The following is a 21,995-nucleotide window of genomic DNA, read 5'->3' on the forward strand; positions in this document are numbered from 1 at the left end:
GTTTGGTCATCAGGTTTGAAAAAAAAAAAAAAGTCTGAAAATACTGTGATCATACATAGCCCTTTGGAAACAGTTGTGAGCTGCCCAAAGGCTTGTCACTACCATGTTATTACCATGCTGTTACCACTGCTCCAGATCTCTGTGTGATTAATGAGTGCTTGAGTTCCTCTATTTCCAGCTAGGTCTCTCAGACTGGGGAAAAAAAAAAAAAAAAAAAAAAAAGAAAAAGAAAAAGAAAACCCAGTATTATTTGGCAATAAAAAGTATAAAAAGCTTTTGTCTTGTCTTGCTCCAAATGAGGCTTTTTGGCTTATATGTCTGTTCTTTCCCAGTGTGTCTATAATCTATTTTAATAACTGTTCCATCTTTGCTTTGTTCACAGCCTACATGCTGACACAGTCCCAGTTTTGTTTCCAAAAGAGGAGTTAACAGAATTACAGTGTCTGATCCAACTAGCTGCTCTGATGATCCTCACTGGACCATGTAGGTAAAATTCAAAAAACCCTATTTATATCCACACTATATCTGTAAAAGTATTCAACATATTGGGAAACATCCGGGTTTTGGCAACAGCGCTCACTTTGTGGGGTTGGGGTCTTTTGGAATTTATGGGCTGCAATATCATTAAGACCCTGCAACCTTTTGATGAGTTTTATTGTCAACAGAGACACAAAAGTAGACTGTCATATGTCACAATGTGTTTGGTCTTCTTGCCACATCTGTTCTAAGTGCTTGCAGGTGCTGGCAACAGGTGATGCCCATTCCTGTAGGCATACCTGAACTAACTTTAGTAGCAGCTGCAGTGGCAAAAAATTTAGCTTAGGCACAAAACCCAGCAGAGAAACTGAGTAAGTTCTGGAGCAGCTAGTAAACCTTGAGCTTCTTGTTGTTACAGCCACACAGCTAGCAGGTAAGGGCTAGCCAGGTAAGAGCTAGACTGAGCAGGTTTACATGCATGAAACTCTATGTCTTAAGAAGAATAGCAGAGTATCATGGTATTAATAATCAGAGGAAAGATACCTTCAGGTTATTTCTGTTGATCATCTTGAGCTTCTGCACAAATCTTCAAGTTTTCTATGAGTTTCAGACAAAATATAAAATTTAGCCAATATTCTATCGCCAGGACTTCCTGGAGAATGATTCAGTTTTGCTATAGAAGAACTGTGAATCCAGCGGTTTATATTTGATTTCTTGAAAAGTGTATTTTTCTTTTTTCTTTTTTCTTTTTTTAATATGCTAGCTGCATTTAGTTTCAGCGAGTCACCTCCCTCTGAGCTAGCAGACGTAGGCAAAGGATTAAATTGTTCTAATTAAATTGCTAGCATTTATTTTCTCTTGACTGCTTTCTCCCTTGTATGCTATGCTGTTTTATGTCTCAGTTGAAGTGGCACTTAAAATAATTCATGTGAATTGGTAAGCTGCAGAGTTTATGTCTACATTATAATTGGTGTTTCTTTTACATTCCTTACGCTGAAAAAGCTCTACCTTGGTTTGCATTTTTAATTTTATGGAAATTAGCTGTAAACTTGGGTGTGTAGCAGTTGTTTAGATGGCATGTATTTACACATGCTGGCACAGTCTCTGCACATAGCAAACAGCTCTCCTCACATTGTCTTTTGGAACTGCAATACTGAAAGTTTTCCTGTGATTGTTTCTGGAGTGTCTTGATATTTCAGTCACTCAGTTCTGTCTGGAGAAGGTTTCTAAGTAAGTCATCTCAGTAAAGCATTTTCAGAGCGTACTGCCTAATTTTTTATGGTTTCAGTTTTAACAACAGGTGCCTCAGATGATTCCTGTAACAGTATTTATCCCTGCTTTTTTATCTTAAAATTATGACAAGGTATATTGCATGCTGTTACATACACAGCTGCCTTTCATGTTGTGTTGACCATATTCCAGGTTTAATTATATGTTTTTCAGCTATTTTGCCAAAAGTGAAAGGTTGTGGTTTGGGATTCTTATTTTATTTTCTTTTATTTTCCTAGGATGGCAAGATCTCTATTAATAAATACTGAGAAAATATTTTTCTGGTTTGGTGGTTAAAATTAAATTTATCATAATTCATAAATGGCTTGCTATCTCCAGAATGGAAAAGAGATTTGTATTTTCTGTTTTGAGAATCCATTGTCTTTCCTAGTTGTAACTGATGGGTAGGGAAGCAATCCCAAAAGGCATTTATTATGCTGGAGAGGATATGGAGTCTGAGGAGAATGGGTGAATGTCTTTTTGTGGGTGTCTGTGGCACAACTGTTCTGTCACAGGAAATTTTATAATGCATGCTGAATCTCAGGATACCTGAAAAAAAATGGAACTGTGCTCAGTTTTAGTCTGAAAGGAAAGTAATAGAGAAAGTATTTAAATTCATTTATTTAACTTCTGTATATTTTCTTACTGTCCACATCTCTCTTCTTGTATGGGCATGTAATATTTCTCACATAGGCTCTGATGTGACTGTGTGGAAACAGGGAGCAAAAAAAGAAGGGTTAAAGGACCAAGCCATATAATCCATTTTCAGGAAAACCATGGATCGATATCTAATGTTTGGGTTTTTCCTTGATAATAAATTAATGGCAACGAAGCCATTCATGCAAATAAATCTAATAGTTTGCTTTAGATTTATGCTATGCTGCCATGCTACCTCTTAAAGGATTATCTATATAAAGAAATAGTCAAATTATGTTTTTTATTACCCACAAGTGTGCAGAGCAGTAAGCAGAATTTGTCAGTTGTTCTGAACATGTTACATTCATAAAGAGGAACAGCATTATCTTGCTTAGCACAGGTGCATTAGCTAAGATTAGCTGGGCTGCCAGAATCTTAAAATCTCACCTCAAATGCAGGGATAATGGTCACTGTGATGTGCATTTGTCTTGTAATGCAAGTAGTACTTGTGCTTGCCTAGCTTTTAGCAAAGCATGGATGTTTGCAAAGGTTGTGGTACATCTTGGATCTCTAAAACCAGGTGCAATTTCTAGCACAACTGGCGTCACTTTCAAGAGTGAACTGGATAATGTCTGATCTAAGAAGAGCCAGAGGTAATGTTTTTTCTTAGAAGGTTTGCGCAGTAGCATATGGAGAAAGATTATTTTAGAAATCCAGTTTGTAAGATGTTACGATAGGTAAAGCTTTACAAAGGGGAAGCCTTGTAAGATCCGTGCTGCATCACAGCTGCGTGTCTGCATCCTGATGTGTGGTGGTTGCTTGACTTGGGCTTGTTGTGCCTTAAAACTATGGAAACTGATAACCAGCTAACTGCTTAAAAAGGCTGGGGTCTTGGCAATAAAGAGCACTCCTTTGCACCTGTCTGGGGTCCCTACGTTGCTCATTACTGCAACAGCAAAAATTCATTCACATTTGTTCATAAATTTGATTGTAAGTACTTTAATGGATTTCAACATCTACATGAAACTTTTTGACATTGATAATTTCTGATTGAGTTAGTCAATTTTAACATCAGATCACTGATGTTTGTTTTATAGAGTAGTTACAAAGAAATATTTGCTCCTCTATATTACCCCTTGGAAAATTATTCAAGCTCTTAATCCAAGACTAATGAGAACTTATATTTTAATTTATTTCTCAATTTATTTATTTCTCCACTTTGGTAGTAGGTTTGATGAAAGGAAGGAAATCTGTGACTGTGGCTGTCATGAGATTCTGCTGTAAGCAGTTACAGAGTCGGCCAGATTTACAGTGTTTAATTGTCTATCCCCTTTGAAGTGGCTTGGTGTAGCATTATTTCAGGACAAGTAGCACATCTTAGACTTGTATGTCTGTGCTGGCATGTTAAGCTAGCGGTTCATCCATGAGGGTTAGGTACTATTGTGCTTTATAAAGGTGATTAATGGCCAAAATTAATTTTCTAGAAACATTTTCCTCTGTTTTTTTGTTATTTAACCAACTTAATGCAGTAGCTGTTGATGGTGAGGAGAGCACATAGACTGGGGGTCCATTTATTCATTCATAGCTGCTTATTTATGTGTAAGTAGATAACTTTAATTACTTGGAGGAAAAAAGGTGACACAAACTAGGCATTGTAATTTTCTTCCTGAAAGAATGTCTGCTCTTTATACTAGAATTAATTTTAAGGGTTTTTTTTATTATTATTATTTAAAAGAAAGATGGAAATATTTATGTGTTTATATTTAAGTATACAAAATAAAATCTTTCCCAGCTGAGACTCTCTCTAGGGTATAGTATAAACAATTATTCTTTCACTATGTGCATTAAAAACTCAAGTGAAGTGACTATGGCTGAGTTCCATTCCCTCTGAAAAAACATAACTTTTATCAACATAGATCTTTCAATAACTTTTTTAGAAAGGAAGACTATTATTTTGCAGAATTAAAATTTTTTATTCCCTCTGGCATTTTAAGAAAACTTCAGGTTTTCTTGTAATGCACTCCACCAGACATAATATTTAACTTGTGGGGACTGACTAGCTTGCAGCTGTAGGTGGTATGTGAAATACAGACTTCAGGAAGAGAATGATTTCCATAACCACTTCAAAGGAAATACATTATAAATAAAGTACATTTCTCTAGGGGCTTACAAACCTATTCTGTTTATAATTTAAATTGCATTAAGCTAAATAAAATAGTACAGCAAAACCCTCAAGAGAAAAATACTTCATTTAAGTTTGAACATTACATTACTTCCATTAATTGGAAGTATTTTATTCTCTCTCTAATAGTTTATTTTTCATTGACTATATATAATTAAAAGTGTTGTCATTGCAACAGGAGCAATTCTTTCCCATCTTGTGTTCCAAGCCCCTGTGTTCAGTAGATCACTATAGTTTTATTTGCCTGCCTTCCTTCATTTCTCAGGGCTTTATTACGGGTGAGTAACGCTCTGAGCATCAGGCTGTGACAGAAGATTACCATCGCTGTGTCACGCATGTTCAGCTTTATCAAACTCCTACTGGAATTGAGTCTCTCAGCCCAGCCTGAAGTTTTGTATCAAAACAATGGAGGGGGTGAAGCTTTCTTCTGTAGGAATATTTTAGAGTCTGCTCATCCAAACGATGCTGCCTGCTCTTTCCAGGGTGCTTGCAGGGGTAATTGTTGGGCAGGGACTGCAACACAAGCAACAGAATCCATTAGTCTCCCTACTCCATAAAGATAACTTGGAGGCAAGGGAGCCTGATAGGATATGAAGATAATGTGTCTTCTAGGAGAGGAAACTATTGGAAACCATTAGTGAACTATCTAATTGTGAGAGTGATTTATTCTGCCTTCCTTTTTCACCCCGTGACGAGACTTTACAGGCAGAACTAAATCACGCTGCCACTCCTAAGAGCGAGGAGGGCAGTAAATCTGTACTGCCTAGTCCCTCTAATATTGACAGCTTTGCAGTAGGAGTTTCTGTAGAGATAGTCTAAGCACATATGAGCTTACAGGAGCTGGAACTGGTTGTTTAATAAAAGCAGGCCAATCCCATATACAACACTTATTTCCACTTTAGAGTCAACTTTTAAAAAGTCATTAATTTCAAATTAATTCCTATTTAAATCTAAAACATGCTTTTTATTTCATATCACTTAATTTCAAGTTATTAAAACTACTTTTACATAGGAAAATAAATGCTTGCACTTAGATATTAACACTTTTGAAATAAATAAAAAGAGGCCATGCACATATTTTCCCCTAATTTATAAAATATTTGTCTTTTTTTTTTTTTTTTTTTTTTTTTTTAAAGTGCTTTCAAAAAGCAATAGTAATTGAAACTAATGCTGGATAGAAAAAAGTCTTTGTTGACCTGAGAGTTTCAAGTAGACTAGCTAAACCTTGAGGAAAAAAGGTAGTACAAAATATTAAAGTTTAGAACATATTTTCTATTGATGCAGAACTTAAAAGTTTTATGAAAACAGTAAAGAGATTAGTCACAAAACTCTAAAGAAAAAAGTCTTCAGAAAAATTTCCAAACTTTTTCATTAACATTTAAATAAGGTTACAGTTTCATTGTATATACTCAGAAAATACTTCTTTCTCCTTTCTGCTTTACAGAATCTTTCCCATCCAATATTATTTTATTGCAATATTATTTGATTCAAAACTAGCTTTTGTTCCTACTCCAAATGGTTGCCAGGTGGTTAAACAATAAAGGTAATGAACTCTAATGAAATACCAAAGTTACTGTTCTGTTCTGGGGCAAATATGAAGTTTTCCATATTATTTTTAGCTTTCTCCAAAATTGAGCATACTGGTGGATGAAAAGCTGGACATGGCCCGGCAATGTGCTCTTGTATCCCAGAGACCCAACCAGTGCATCTGAAGCAGCGTGGCCAGCAGGGCAAGGGAGGGGATTTGGCTTCTCTCCTCCACTCTGGTGAGACCCCAGCTGGGTTGTTGTGTCCTGCTGTGCAGACCTCAGTACAGGGAAAACATGAACCTGAAAATAATCAGGGCTGTGGAAAGAGCTGAAGGAGTTGGGTTTGCTCCACCTGGAGAAAACTCCAGGGAGACTTTATTGAAGCCTTTCATTACTTGTAAGGGACCTACAGGAAAGATGGAGATAGACTTTTTAACGAGGGTTAGTGGTTTTAAACTGAAAGTGGGTAGACTCAGACTAGATATAAGGAAGTTTGGTCTTTTGGGTATTTTTGTTTTCTTTTTTAATGATGAGGGTAGTGAAACGCTGGAACACATTGCCCTGAGAAGTTGCGCATGACACATCTCTAGAAGTCAGTCATCAAGACCAGACTGGATGAGACTCTCAGCAACCTGATAAATTGAAAGATGTGTGTGCTGACTTCAGGGGCTGTTGGATTAGATGACTTTTAAAGGTCCCTTCCAAGACATTATTCTATGATTTTATGAAAGATGTTAAAAAATTTCATTAAGCAATTTAACTTCACCATAATTATTTTTTCCCTTTCATTGGATGAACTTTGCAATTAATAAATTATAATTTAATTTTTAATAGATGTATTAATAAGTTTTTAAAATAATTTTTAGATGCACTTAAGATGCACATATCACCACATATTTAGTTTAGCTCTATGGTTGGGATGATTTGTGGTAGGCTAAATAAAAAGGTAGTTCCTCATTAAAAACTGGAAACTTTTGTGCAATTGAAGTTCATATTTCTGCAGGTATAAGTATGTTTGAATCTCCAATAAACTCAACAGTCTGAGATGGTTCAGGCCCTACTCTAAGGCTGATTGATTATAACAAAGAAACAAGAGTCCTTGGAGAAATGGAGGTTGACAGCAAACACTGGAGACATGGTGTGGGAGGGCAGCAGTCCCTTTGTCCCTTTTCCCAGCTCTCATTGTCTTGTCCTTGCCTGCCCCTCTCCAGACCCCTAGTGCACAAGGTGACAGTCAAGGTCTCCTTGTAAATCTTTGTGTGTAAGAACTTGGGGAGGAACTTACCATAATGATATAACCATAGGATTTCACTGAAATGTTTATATTGTTGTCATAGCATGAGGTGCATAGCAAAAGCAGTGAGGAACTATGGAATTCCTTTAATGAGGAACTTTGAAGTGACGATTTGTTTGGAATTTTCAAATTTGTTCACATGACTAGGTGTGCACTTAATCATGCACTCTGTTCATATGCACTGACACCCAGCCATGCACAGGGTGATAGCAAGGCATTGTTGTATGGACATGTTTTATTCAGAATACAAGTCATAGGTAAACAAAGTTGTAAGTCCACTGAATCTGTTGTTTCACTGTAATTTAAAGTAAAGTCAGCTTTCAAATGGACAATTAATGTGGAAAGGAAAATATTTTAATTCCAAAATGTTCAAAAGTTTGATAGCTAAATATTTTCAATTCTTTCTGTACAACAGAACTTGCCTGGTCTGTTTTTCTTGATACATTTTTCTGAATGACTGCTATCATCTCATATTTATACTTTTCACATTACCTCTCATGATTTTATAGCCATCTTGAAATATCCCCTGAAATCATCTCCTTTCTTTTATCATTATTTAGAACACTGCGGTGAGCAGTTGAAAGTGAAATACTGCAGCATTAAAGTCAGAAATACTTCAGGGTGCATTAAGTTACCTAAATGTGTAAAGATGCAATGTAAAACATACTACATTTATATAGACACCTCTGTTGTTTTCTTATTTATCCTATGAGTTTTGTGGGGAATGCAGTGTGTGATGTGTTAGTGGCTGCTATCAAAATATAAACATTAGCAGATATCACATTGGAGGTGTCAGTCCAACTGCATTGAGTAATCAATGTTGCTCTAAAGCACAAAATGCAGGGAGAAAGGAAAGAGTCCAGACAAAGAAGCTGCATTTATACTGTTTCTCTGGGATTTTTCAAGCTTTTTTTCATTGTAGACACCATTATAAAACTGAGATTTATACTCTGTTCTTGGGCACAGTGTATCACTTGTGCATGCATGAAAGATAGTGAGGTGCACTGTTGGCTCTAGCAAGATGGTTATTGCTGATTTGCATGGCGCCGGGGGAATTACAAAGCTTATGCTTTCATGCCAGTACATATCTTCTGAAAAAAAAAAAAAAAAAAAGCCTAAATTTCATAGGGACCCTCTTGCAGAAATGATCATACTCTAAGGTATAGTGACTCTCAACATCTGTCCCTATATTGACTTAAATCTAACTTAATACAATTATTTGCATAGGGGGAAAAAAAAAACCAAACCAAAACAACAACAACAAACTAGCAAACTGAAAAAGATTCTTCCATGTTCAAAATGTTTTAAAATATCTTTTTAGTGAGGATTTTGAATAGGTGGCTATGACTTAAGCTCATTGTTTGAGAACAAACAGGTACACTGACTTTTAGACATGCACTGATACACTCTGCTTGAGAGAAGACTTAAACTCACATTCACTGTAACCACTTTGTTACAGAGCTTTGCAAGATTTACCCTAGTGATTGATAGAAAAGAAGAAATTATTAGCATGCCTCTATATTTTTTTAGTTGTGGATATTCCATACCTTGTATTAATTTATATTAACAGGTTGACTGTGTTGACAGACTGACACTAAGGACCAGAGTTCAGGAATGATTGTGTTCTAGGTGTAAAATAGTTGATGCATGATGATTCTTGAATTTGAAACCTTTCTCGAAATTAATCAAGTTATTAATTTAATCAATTAAAAGAATTATTGTTGCTTGGATGGTTATCTTATTTCATTCATCTGAAGTGAAGTGGAAAGTGTTTTCAAGAACAGCACAACAAATTTGCGTTGTCACACAGTGGCCCAGAATACGCCCAAGACAAGGTTTTGGAGCACTTGGGAAAGAACAATAGAGAACTTGTTCAATGGAGAGCAGGGCGTTCTGTGGCGAGGTGACAGAACTCAGACTTGGTAACCCGAATGCCCTCTGCTTCTATTTGTGAATGGCAGTCTGCCAAAGCATTCTCAAGATTTGTTTCTGTTTTACTCTGTGCTCACTTTTTAGCATTTGCCTCATAGTTCGAGCTGGTTTACACTAAGGGTGACAGAGCACTGAGCCTCCCAGGGAAGTTGTGGAGTCTCCCCCTCTGGAGACATTTAAAACCAACCTGGATGCATTCCTGTGTAACCTCCTCTGGATTACCCTGCCATGGTGTTGGCATGGGGCTAGATGATCTCCGGAGGTCCCTTCCAAACCTGACAGTTGTGTGGTTTTGTGATTTTGCCACTGCTCTGTGACTTTTACGTCATTCTTCTGATGTCCAGGGTCTCAAAGTCTCGTGTGTAAGTGCGGACTGTTCCCTTTGCAATGCCTGGGTGACAGAGCTGCAGGCAACACAGCCTGCAAGAGAGAACTTCTCAGCCTAATGTCTGATTTTGAGGTGCACTTTAGGCACCACTCCTGTACCACTTAATCTAAGATTCTTGCAGCCCTGGTGGAATTGTGCAAAGGGATTTGACCAGCTGGAAGCTCGAGAGGGCTGACAAACATGTGCTGGGCTGCTCATTGTCTGGCATTTACCAGCTTGAACCACTTGTACAAAAAAACTTGAGAAGCAACTTTTTAACACAAAATTTGTCAACAACACTTGTAATAATGTGTGTCTTCAAAAGCATTGAGCCAGATCTTCAGACTGTGTTGCTCTGAATAATTTAAAAAGTGTATCTCTTCCCTTCTGAAATATTAGCAGACATTGCATGGTTAATAAGAGCTAGGTGTACTGAAAGGACCCTGGGGAAAGAAACAACAGGTGTTTCGCATGGCAACATCAAGATTGGCTGTGGTATTGTATATTGTTTAATTTCTCTCTCAACAGAAAATATGTTGCATTGTATACCAAAGTATTCCCTAAAGCTTCTTGGGGAGAAGATATAGACTCTCAAGTTTCTGGTTTTATATGTGTAGGCCAGTGCCTCTTTGATGAATTGCACTTTTATTTTCCTCCCATGCATCCACTCCTAGGATTCCTTTTTTCCAAACAGCACCCGGGGTTGTCCAAATATTATTATATGCTTTCTTTAGGGGACTATTTGGATTTACATGCCTAAACCCCAGTCAGGATTAAGAGAGATTTAAAGTACTGATAATTAAATTTTCTTATTACTCTTTTTATTGAATTGGGAAAAAATCAAAAACCTAAGGACTAGGAATCCACAAATTCCACTTTCCCTCTTGCCATGATATTTTGTGTTATCACAGGTTCTATTAGCAATTTTTCATTTCTTTGTAATTGCTGAAGAAGCCTTTGGGACAAACTGTGCCAAGTATCTACCAAAATATATAAGCTTGTGTAATGCATTAGTTGTCATTAAATGCTTAAATTAGGTCCCTGATGCACACATGTACAACCACTGATGCTTGTAATATGTATAAACAGTTTTAGCTCTAAAAATTTCAGCTCAAGATGTAGTAACCACTGTCATGAATTTCCTCAGACTATTTCTTAGAGCACATAGGGATTTGTAGGAGACAGTCAATAGTTATTTTGATATTTTCTGAGGTTTCTTCCTCTGATTCAGCTAATGTTGCCCATGGAATAGAACAATTCTATAGAAAAATTGTTATACTAACTAACTGTTATACTAAAATAAAGAATCAAAGAAATACAGCTGCAGACCTTCAAGACAAGGTAGGGAGCCATCTGTAAAAGAGAAATGTATTTAGAAAAATGATTTCAAGTTGCAAGGATTTATTTCTAAGTGGGGAAAAAAATAAAAAAAAAGGAGAAAATATGTTAAATATAACAACGCTTAGAGGAGATAGGATTTCATCTTTTTAAAGTCCTGTGGAGGACCCCTACATGCTAAGCTATACAGAATTTAATCATCTTTGAAAGATGAAAGGTTGAGGTGAGCCAGCCAGAATTTGAGCCACAGCTTCCAGGGAGTCTGTGTTTTGCTATCTTAGTGATTAGGTAGCAAAGCTACTTACTCTGCCTAAAAATCCCTCTAAATCATTCCTTTAAAGACTTGTATACAAACTGAATGTATCTCCATGACATAGTGAGAAGCTTCCATTATTTCAGTGTAAGGAATGAGAGGATCAAGAATCATGAGTCTGAGAAAAACACAAACTACACTTGGTTGGTTTCTTTATCCTCAGTCCTTTTTCATTAGGACAATTTTCACATAAATAATACATCTATTTAGATTTATTTTCTAGTTCAGTTTGTGGTATAAAAATCCAAAAATGTAGGGAAAAATATTTATTTTATATCAGATGTAGGAAGTTCCTTGAAGATTAATCAAAGCGGATTCCCTTCTTTACATATTTATGTATAAATGCATTTGGTTTTTAACATTTTCTCTTATAATTAAAAGTTTAAAAACTGTGGAATTCTGTTGTTCCATTTTTTATGAGGCTTGAATAAGCATATGATAATGGAAATAAGAAAAGCAGATGACTGTTCTTGTTCTGTTATTAACTTAATGGTTTTAAAAGGCTGGATTTTGTATGCAAATTTTTAGTAATAGTATCATAAAAACCTAACATGAATGAAAACAACATTTTTCTTGAAATGTATGGTTCAATGTAATAGCATGTATTTTAATTTTTCATTTTCATAATCATAACTGACTTTTAAAATGGAAGATAATCAGAGATATAAAATGCTTTTTCATATATTTTTTTCTTTTTAAATTCCCCTTATTTTTTCATTCTGAAAGTGTCTAAGGGAAGTTAAATTTTCAACAAGAATTTAATTTTTCTTTTCTTGATGGAAACGATATGTTTTTGACAGTTTCCTGACCCAGAATATCAAACTCATTTGTGAGGATTGGGTCAGTGAGGTGATGATTTCTGAGCTTCGTGCCAGTGGGAGGGACATGAACCCAGGATTTTTCAGCCCCATTTACAGGGAGTGGAGAAGCACCAACAACAGTATTGAACTGGGGAAAGCTGTGCATTATTTCATTTCCCTCCTCCGTGCAGGCATATGAAAAGTGGGGTGGTCAGGATAGTCCACTGTGTCTGTTTTTCATCAGAAAAATACCCAAGCCAAGTCAGTCCTTGTATATGTGCAAACACATCTCTTGGAAATGCATGTGCACCTTGGCTGGCAGTGATTGAATGGGCTTACGTGTGTCTCTCGCAAATACACTAGATCAAGGAGATCAAGGAAGCAGGACATTTATATGATACTGCTAATCTCAAAACAGCATAGGAGACTTTAACCTTCAGCTTCTGATAGTGGGTAGATAGGAAGCAAGGATAGACTGTTGGAGGCTGCCAGCTCAGCTGGGATCTTGGTAGCAAGGACTTGAGAGCATCATTGTCTGACGGCAAGCGCAGCACTCTTCATTTATTCACAGGTGCAGTTGCCTCTATCTGCTGCTGTGCTTAGCCCTCCACAGAGGTCTGTAACAAGTGGGCTGGAGGGGATATGGTCTAGGCTTCGGTATGATTTTAGAGGAGGTTAAAGAATTAACAGAGATCAGCATTGCGAGAAAAAGAATTCTACAAAATCAACGTGCTGTGTGTGTGTTCTGTTCGAAGCGTGACTTAGAGCAAGCTGACGTGATACAAGGGATAAGGTTGCTGTAGCACAAAATTTACACAAAAGGAGAGCTATGTAATATCAGTATGATTTCATGATTCCATTTTAATAGTTGAAAAGTGAATTCTAGTGTAATGGTCTTCAAAGGCCACTAGACAGAACCTGCAGTAACACTACTAGACTTGGGGTCCTTCTCAATGTCTACAGTCAGGATTGGTCATTCTAAATGTATGGTTTTGGTTTTTTGATTTTTCTTAATAAATTATTTACTGTTACAAAGACTGAAACCGCTTAATCAGGGGGTCTTTAGAAAGTTTTAAAAAATTTAACCAAAATGCACACTCTTATCTAGTAAGCAATAGGGTTTGGAAACAGAAACTACTTCTTGTTTTATACTAGACATATTAATTGTTTCCAGATGCTGTTCTCCATCTCTTTTTAATCCTGTCCTCCCCACACCAATATTGTATCTTTTGGATGCAGATTGATTAGTTAACATATGCAAAGGAACACACATAGTATTCTGGAAGGTGTTACCTGAAGAATTCACACTGATAAGGTACAATAAAAAGTGTTGAGGCAAGACTGTGCTTGTCCTTTGTTTCTGTGGGAATTCATTCCTCATGTTCTGGCTAATTTCTAGGAAAATTTACTCTATTTTCCACATAATGAGTATCTCCATAGAAATTTCTATTTTGCCAACAAACCAAAGTCACATGTTTATAAAAAGCCCAAGTCCCTGGAGGACAATTTGAAATATTACTCCCAGATGGATCCGCCTGAACAATGATTTGCTAAAATGTAATCACAATTACGGACCCGTCCATTAAGTGATACTGCCATTAGCGCTTGTGACATTTTTGTTGTGCAGAGGAAAATATAAATCAGTATCCTTGTCACAATTGCATGCCATGTAACAGTGAAGTATTTTTTTTTTTTTATTTTGCATGATGTTTCCCCAGTAAATTTGCTTTCCTTCAAAAACAAAGCTTCTACCATTGTCTTTGCCACCTTCTAGTCAGTTTGAACAGGGACATGTAAATTTGTTACAGTGGAAGCTTTGGAAGAGCTTTAGAGAAATGATGAGTAAAATAGATATCTCTCACTGAGGTCATTTGCTGGTCATAAGCATTTAGGAGGGACAAACTTTGAATGAAGGAGAAAATTGCTTGATTTTTCACACATGGAGAGGGATCAGAAACCTCCACCCTACTCAAGATTTCTTTTATGTCTAGGAAAAATCTCTGATATACTATAAATGATGTTGCCACTCACTCAGCCTTTAGGAGCCCATCTTTGACTAGATTTTAACCTTTGATGAGATGAAGATACATGATACTTGTAAAAAACTCCAGAGAATTAAACAAGGAATATTTTACTTGTATATCAGGTCTATTCTTGCTGTTTCTGTTGGTGCAAGTTCACCTTTTACATAAGAAAAACACTAATTCTGGCTTCACATCACTTGAGAATGAAACAATATCTAAGAAGTGCCTGTGTGAGCCATTTTCAGACTTTCCTCATAGACCAAAGTTATTGCACCTATGTAATGTGGGAAATTCTCCTAACTGGTGAGGTTTTGAGACCACGCCCTTCATTTTCTCCAAAAAAATTCTGATGGAGGCAGAAGATAAAGTTTTAAAACCGTATTGTTGTGCACATTTTAAGTACAGCTCTTCCTGTTACTCTAGAGAAAAACACTGTGTGCATTTCAGCTTTAGCATTTCTTAACTTTTCTATTCCTACTTCTTTTATCACCTTAATGCAGACATGTTTAGTGAATGATCCTATACTCACTACAAATCAAAACCCTCTCAGATGAGACACTGTATCTGTGTACTGCTGTAAACAATCTTGATATCCTGGCATGTCCCATGTTTTCAGCCTTATTTTTCATCTTTTCAGTTCTGTCAGCCACAGAGAAATATAGTTAATTAAATCATTGCTCTCTTATTCCCAAACAAGGACCCAGCTATATTTTTTAAAACCATATATACAGTAACCAATCCTAATTTGCATTGTCTATGTGAGATGGGGTCAAAAAAAGTAAAAATAGCAGATGTGTTTTAGAAAAATCTGAAAGGCACTTCGCCTTTTTTTTTTTTTTTTTTTTTTTTTTTGTCATTAGGTTGAGATACCTGTAATACTCTAAACATTGTTTTTCTAGTGCTCTGATCCACGTGACTGTGAAGACGTGTGCCTCCGACTCATTTTCTTGCAGGCATTTTTTCTTTTTGATATGTATAGAGCTATTTGAAAAGTCAGATTCTGTATCTTTCTATGCATGCAGAACTATTCCAGGAATAAGAAGACAGTTTCCAAAAGAGCATATCTCTATTTAGCCACAGTTTAAACCAGTTACACCAGTATTTCGATTAGCCTATCATGCATACTTTTCTTTCCAGATTAATTTCCTGCATGATATAAATCTGGTCTAGATAACAGTTAAGTGATGTTTGTAGACCTTCTGATTCATGACTAGGACATTTTTTTTCCCCCTAAATAATACATTATGCCAGCATGGAATCAAAGTAGCTGAGCCAAAGGCTGATCCAAAGGTGGACTGACTTTGGAGGAGTACAGAAGAAGGTGGGGAACTGTCTTGAATTCTCACTGTATAGCATAATCAGGTGCTGAAAGCATCTATGATCTCATACTATGGACAATGTAATGTCTTTCTGGTTTTGCAGAAATTAAGAAAACTCGATCATAAATTCTAGGTTTGATATATATTTTACTCCAGGAAAAAAAAAATCCTCACAGAGTTAGTTTCCCCTTCAATCCTGCTTCCTGCTATCCCATCCACTTTTTGTCTCTTAGCAATAAGCATTTACATTTCTTCTTGGCCTACATGAACATAGTTGCCTTGGGTTCTTCTTTCTGAGAATTCTCTTCAGGAATTTGCTGCTTTACTACCTTTGAGGGTCTATACTGAGATATATGCAGTGAAGAAAACTTTAGTGGGAGCTAGGTCTCCATGTGGTGAGCAGATGGGACAGTCAGTATAAACAGGCAAGTGTAAGTGCTTGATTTATGATGGCAGTGATGTATGCTATCGGGGGAAAAAAAAAAAAAAAAAAGATTCACTTCTCTTCCATATCCTTTTGATCTCTGTGGGTTGCTGCCAGTTACTATTTAATTTTTCCTTATGCCTGTGTTCCATTGCTTTTATTGTAATTTGTTAGTGAATGGCATTTTCAAAGTTGAGTGGCAATAGCCATCAGTGGGAAAGAATGGAAAGAAATAATATGGGACAGCATAGATATGTGTTGGTAGCAAGAGTAGAGTTATTATATACACGAAATTCCAAGACAAAGCTTGTTTTCTGAGGCTTCTGTTTGGGATTTCAGATGAAGGCATAATTTCTTTGGTTAGATCAATTGTGAGATTTTTGGAGTAATTGTATCTTATAACTGAAACTCTAAAGATGTATCAAGATCTAGACTCTACGAAGCCATTGAGGAAACTAAATGACACCTTGCTGTGAACTGGGGTAGCATAGTTTGCAGATATCTAGGGGATTTTTGTCAGAGTAAAAAAGCCCCAATTTGGTGCCTACTAGTCTGAACCAGCACAGCATATCTTGTGTTCCTTATTAATAGTTCTTTTGTGCAGTTGACTGTTCAGATCTCTGTAGTAAAGTTCAATTTCCTGTTGAATTATTGTTAATTATTTAGAGAAAGAAATGGTTATAATTTTTTGGTGTTTATTTCTTTTTTTCCTTAAAACACATAAAATAGGTAAAAGTTACACTAATCTGTAACATTTCATAAGAGTAAACTGTGAATTTTTTTTCTGTAAAGAAAATGGGCAAAACTGGCTGCTGTTATCATTTTGCTGCAGTTCTGTCTCTGAATACTTTTTTGATGTGTCTTTCATTGAGGGAAAATTAATTCTCCCCTTTTGCCACATGCAAACACATCTCAAGAGTGGCATCAAGTCCTGCAGCATTGTAAAGTCTGGAAGGAGAAGAGTAATGGCTAGCATATACTGGTACTGCAGAACTACAAAGTGCCTAAAACCAGCTTGCATTTTCAAAGACTTCTTTGAATCTCTGGTATTTAGTATTGGTTTTAGCCTTGTTTCCTAGCAGAGTTCAGGTAATCAATAATTTCCTGTGGTGCTCTTAGTATGAAGCTCCTTGGAGGAGTGAAAGCAATTGTGAGATCCTTGGTGGCAGCAGTGGAAACAAGTGGCTGCCTCTCTCAGTAAATAGTGGCTGATATTTTTTGATGATTACAATCAACACTGTTCAGTGAATAAACTGAAAAAATTGTAGGAATTAATGCAGCTTTTTTATTGACATGACCATACACCTAAAAAAATCAGCTACAGGTGTTCCTGACTTTTAGAGACATCATAATAAGGACTATGAAAGTAACTGAAGCTGGTAATATTTTTCTTTTGAAGGAGAGTAACTCTCTATCCTTGTAATATTGGACAGCTGTGCTATCTCAAAGATAAATATTTTCAAAAGGATAACAAGGCTGGGCAGTCATCCTAGCAGAAGCAAAAAAAAAGAAAAAAATTTGGATAAAAATCTCGGTCTCTTATATGGGCTAAAAAAATTACAAAAAATCAAATCTTGCCCATATTATCAACATTTCTCAGCTTTCCATCTGACAAATACCTTTATTGCTTTCTGGACTGTACATTGCAGAAAAATCTTAAGTATGCATCCGTGTCTACAGTGATAGTATGAAAGTACCACATACAAAAGTTGTGAGTAGAAGACAGCTTGCTAAAATCAAACAGCAGCCCTGCAGGAAATCCTTAGGTCTCATCATTGTTTAGAGACTAGTTAGTTCCATTTTGCTAAACTTCTTGGTCTACACCATTGGCACTTACGGTAAGGAGAACCAGAGCATTAATAAAACAATTATATAGGATCATAGAATTGTTTAGGTTGGAAAAGGCTTTTAAGATCCTCAGGTCCAACCGTTAACCTAGTATTTCCAAGTCCATGGCATTATAAACCAACATATTAAATGCAAAAGATATTTTTTTAAAAATCTGCAAATTAAGATCTGATGAAATGAAACTGCTATGTAGCATCTAGCAGTTTAGGGATATTTTATCTTATGTGTATTTCATCTCAAAGGTAAATTTAAAATTTTCATTACCAGATTTTCCTTCTTAATTTTCAGTTTGCAAGGTGAAAAGAACACAGTGGCATCCTGAAAGGTCCTGCAAAATGTATCTTGGTCTGCTTTCAAAACAGGCTGCGGAGTATTTTTCCACCAGACTGTGATAAACTGATGGCTATAGCTACAGTGTAATCACTCGAGATAATGTGCCTCATATAAACACCTCACAGCTCGCTTACAATTGCTGGATGTGGGATAATTAGAGAGTTCAGTTCAAGTTAGCAGCCTACATCCATATCTACCAAACTTCTCAGACAAGCTGTGCAGTCAGTGTGTTAACTGACCTTGGGCTTCACGTCGCTGCAGACGTCATTAACCTTCAGATCATCATACTAAAGTCTCTAGGCCTATGGAACTATTAAAGCTTACAGAGTTTTAGTTGAACAGGGAATGTGAAATGGACCATCAGCAATGGTCTTTGCATTGATTTTAGGTGGCTTGTGCACTCACCGTCTTGCCAATGGATTTTTGACCAAACGGAATCAGACAGCTTAGACATTAGAACTAAAAATGGTAATAAAATACTTCTGCATATCTTCCTTCATATCAAACTTTATAGCTATGCTTAAACGTAGGTGCAAGATGAATAAACATCCCTTAAGAATCTTTAGCATGTGGTAATATGTTGGATTCCTTTGAATTTAAAGCAGTGTGCTCAGTACTAACATTGGCCACATTTGATTTTGAATTATGCAGATTACTCTGCGATGCTTCAATCCATGGGAATATTTGCAGGCTTCTCTTAGGCTGTCTTTGGCACTGAAAGGCCAAGACCAAGGAATGTACTAAAACCTGATGTTTATTTTTCATATAATACATCTACATTCTGAGCACACCCAGCATACATTTTTAATTAGGGTCTTCAACCTTGAACTACAAAAGGTGAGCTACGTTGTCAGCTGTGTACAGAAAATCTGTCTGAGTTGTTTCAGCAGGAAGCCCCCACTGAATAAAATATGGCTCTTCTGGAGTTTTCAAGCTTCAGAGGCTAGATTTTTCCAGCTAATCAACTAAGCAGCAATGACAGAAACACTTCGTCCACTGACACAATTCAGAACTGTGTCGCAGCAGGAAGTTGCTCTGTGGTCTTACTTCCAGAGACATTTCTTTTTCTGCTTTTTGGTCTATATATGCCTGCTGGTTGCTTTTCTCTCTGGCTTATGAGGACTGCAGCTTGGTACCTGGTTGGTGTGAACAAGTTGCAACTTTACGTCTTCACTTAGTGCCCTTTGGAAGCAGCTTTGCCTTTGTGATGAATGTAGTTCCTTACAACAGTCAAATGGACAAATTTCCTGTGAGTTCCCCTCATAATCTTATGATATGATATAAGCAGAATTTAGTAATAAAATATGTGCTGAACTTGGCTTCAGCATAAAGGAGATCTCCTGCATGGCCCTTTTCAAATTAGATAAGGATCTATATTGGATTTATTTGGCCTTTTGTTTTTATTCTTTGAGATTTGGGGGGGGTTTAAAGTATCCTCAAAGACAATTAGTTCTAGATTCACATTTTTCATATGTGTCATCAAGACAGCCTATCTTCTTCCTTTGTTGATACCAAATAACCTCTTGCTTTACAAGTTCCATTTCAGAGGAACATATTACCCCTTTTACACTCATTAAATGGGAATAAACCACTTGTATATTTCTCCCTGGGTGCAAATAAGGGAGAGCTCTGATCTCAAAACAAAACTGATATGTACAGTCATCTTCTTTCTACTGATCTTTCTTGCTCTTCCATCTCAAATTACAAATTAAAAATTCAATAACTCATATGTATTCATATAAGATTACAACATTTTAAAACTTAAAAAACCCAAAACCTAAACCATTGTTTTGCTGAACTTTGATGAAAGGTAAGCTTGGCCTAAATATTGCTTTCAGAGTACGTTTTTTATTTTTGGTTGTTTGATTTTGTGTGTTAGTACTTACTGTGTGCTAATGTTATATAAACATATCTAAGTTATGGCATTATTTTAACTAGAAGCCATCAGGAATCAGGAGGCAGCAAACAACTCTGGGATGAGAACCACCACCAAGCAGACTCAGGTGTCAGTAGTGAGTGTCAGCAAAACGCTGGGCATGAGCAGTGCTCAAAACATACTCCTGCAGGATGGGGCTGGTACATCATTATTTTGCTGGATCCACACTTGTGCAAGAATCCAGCATGCTTCTGTTCCTTAGATATAATTCAAAATAATCTGCTCTTGATTAAAAACATAGAAATATTAAAAAGAAAGTAGACTTGGCAAAGCTATGTGATATGCCTGGAGAACTCAACCATCAGAAAGTGTTTCTAGACAAAAAGTCTAGATTTTGCATGGCACAGAAAACATGTTGAAACTACTTTATAGGATGTTCCATGAACTGTTTACAGTTTATTTTACTTCCTTATTTATAGTAGACACTGGTTTTGTAATCAGTGCAGAGGTTACAGTTCATATTATCTCTTACTACTGTTGTTAACGATAATTAGTTTTATATTGTTGCCAATTTTTTTTTTTTTTGGGGGGGGGGGCGGTGAAGGGTCCTTTAAGTGCAAAGGATGAGGAATTAATATTGTAATCAACAATCCCAAATTTTCAATATTTTTTACTAATTCCTCTTACCTAGTGTGGAAAATTCATCTTTCCCTTTGCCTAGAACATTCAGGACATGATAAGTGAGTACATACAATAAAGATACTAATCTATAGTAAGTTTCTCAAATATTACTTATGTTTATAATGAAAGCTTATTTCACTGAAACTGAACACGTATTGCTTTATATGGACAAAGAAAAAGCCAAAACTTAGCTCATAAAAATATATATTGTCTGTAATAAGAAAGTTTAAAAATTCCCTAATCTTGGGATTTGTCAAATTATATTTAATACGTTCCAGATGCTACAATTAATCTTAAAACCCCCAAAACTATATCTTTTGGTGTTCTTTCAGTTACAGCTGAACAGTTTTGGATCCGTACATATATTTTCAAATACATGTGTTTTACGATAACTTATTTATAAGTAACTTTACATTCACAGTTAATTCTGCATTTCGATCAATCACAGGGTGGAAAAGATGTAATTATCAGAACCAGATTTTTGTCTGACCAACTGTTTTATAATCATTGAATAATTTAAAAGGCCATAATAATGAAATAATGTTGCATGTTTTATTATTCCACTAAATACAATATATCAAATATATGTGTACAAAATATTTCCTGCCTCTGAGTTAAAATTATATGAAATAGTTGCTTCTGGCTTTTAATTTAGGCTCTGTTATAATCTTTTGGCAAGACCATAAGCCCTAGGCATGTCAAGACTTAACCAGCTATTCTCTGGAAGACACTGACTATTAAAAAACTGCATTTTTGGCTGCTATACTTATGAGAGCTTGAACTGTAAACCTAGTACCTTCTACAGTAAATAGGAAATGGCACCTAAAAAACCATCACAGTGTGTGAGATTCTCCCTAAAAGAACCACCAGAAAATGCTGATTAGGGATGTGGGATCTCTAGCATATCTTTCATGCAGGATAAAGGGAAACATCATAATGGAAAACATCATCCTCACTCATGAGTTTTCTGCTATATTCAGTCAGCAACACTCATTGTAGCTGGAGGAAGAAACTATCTTTTTAATATAGGTTTGAGGAAACTCTCTTGCTTGAGAACATGACACGGTGCTGGATTCACCCGCTAGCTCCCGACAGCACATCAGGGCTGGCTGTTCCGAGGAGCGACCTGAGAAACAGCAGGGCTTGAACTCTACGGCACAAAATGTGCTGAGGCGCAGGCAGAAGCAAGGACAAGGGAGAGGTCTTTCATATGGTTTCAAAAGAAGTTTATTTCCAAGGAGGGTCCAGAGATGAAAGACATCAAACCCTGATGTGCAGGGACTTTTATACAGGGGAAGTTCTAGGGTAGAGTACCATTTTTTGACCAATAGGGAAAAGACTGGGGAGGAGTGC

The 21,995-nt window shown here is 36.4% G+C and overlaps 1 protein-coding gene across 1 annotated transcript in view; it reads left to right on the top strand.

The window, feature by feature from the left end:
• Positions 1 to 407: 407 nt before the first annotated feature.
• CHRM3 (cholinergic receptor muscarinic 3) overlaps positions 408 to 21,995 on the top strand; it is a 122,590-nt gene continuing 101,002 nt past the window's right edge. The window contains exon 1 of the mRNA XM_040058900.2: positions 408 to 483. The gene's annotated coding sequence lies outside the window, so the exon portion shown is untranslated. The remainder of the gene's footprint in view (positions 484 to 21,995) is intronic.

This window comes from Hirundo rustica, chromosome 3, assembly GCF_015227805.2.
Source record: "Hirundo rustica isolate bHirRus1 chromosome 3, bHirRus1.pri.v3, whole genome shotgun sequence".
In the NCBI taxonomy this organism is placed as follows: Eukaryota; Metazoa; Chordata; class Aves; order Passeriformes; family Hirundinidae; genus Hirundo; species Hirundo rustica.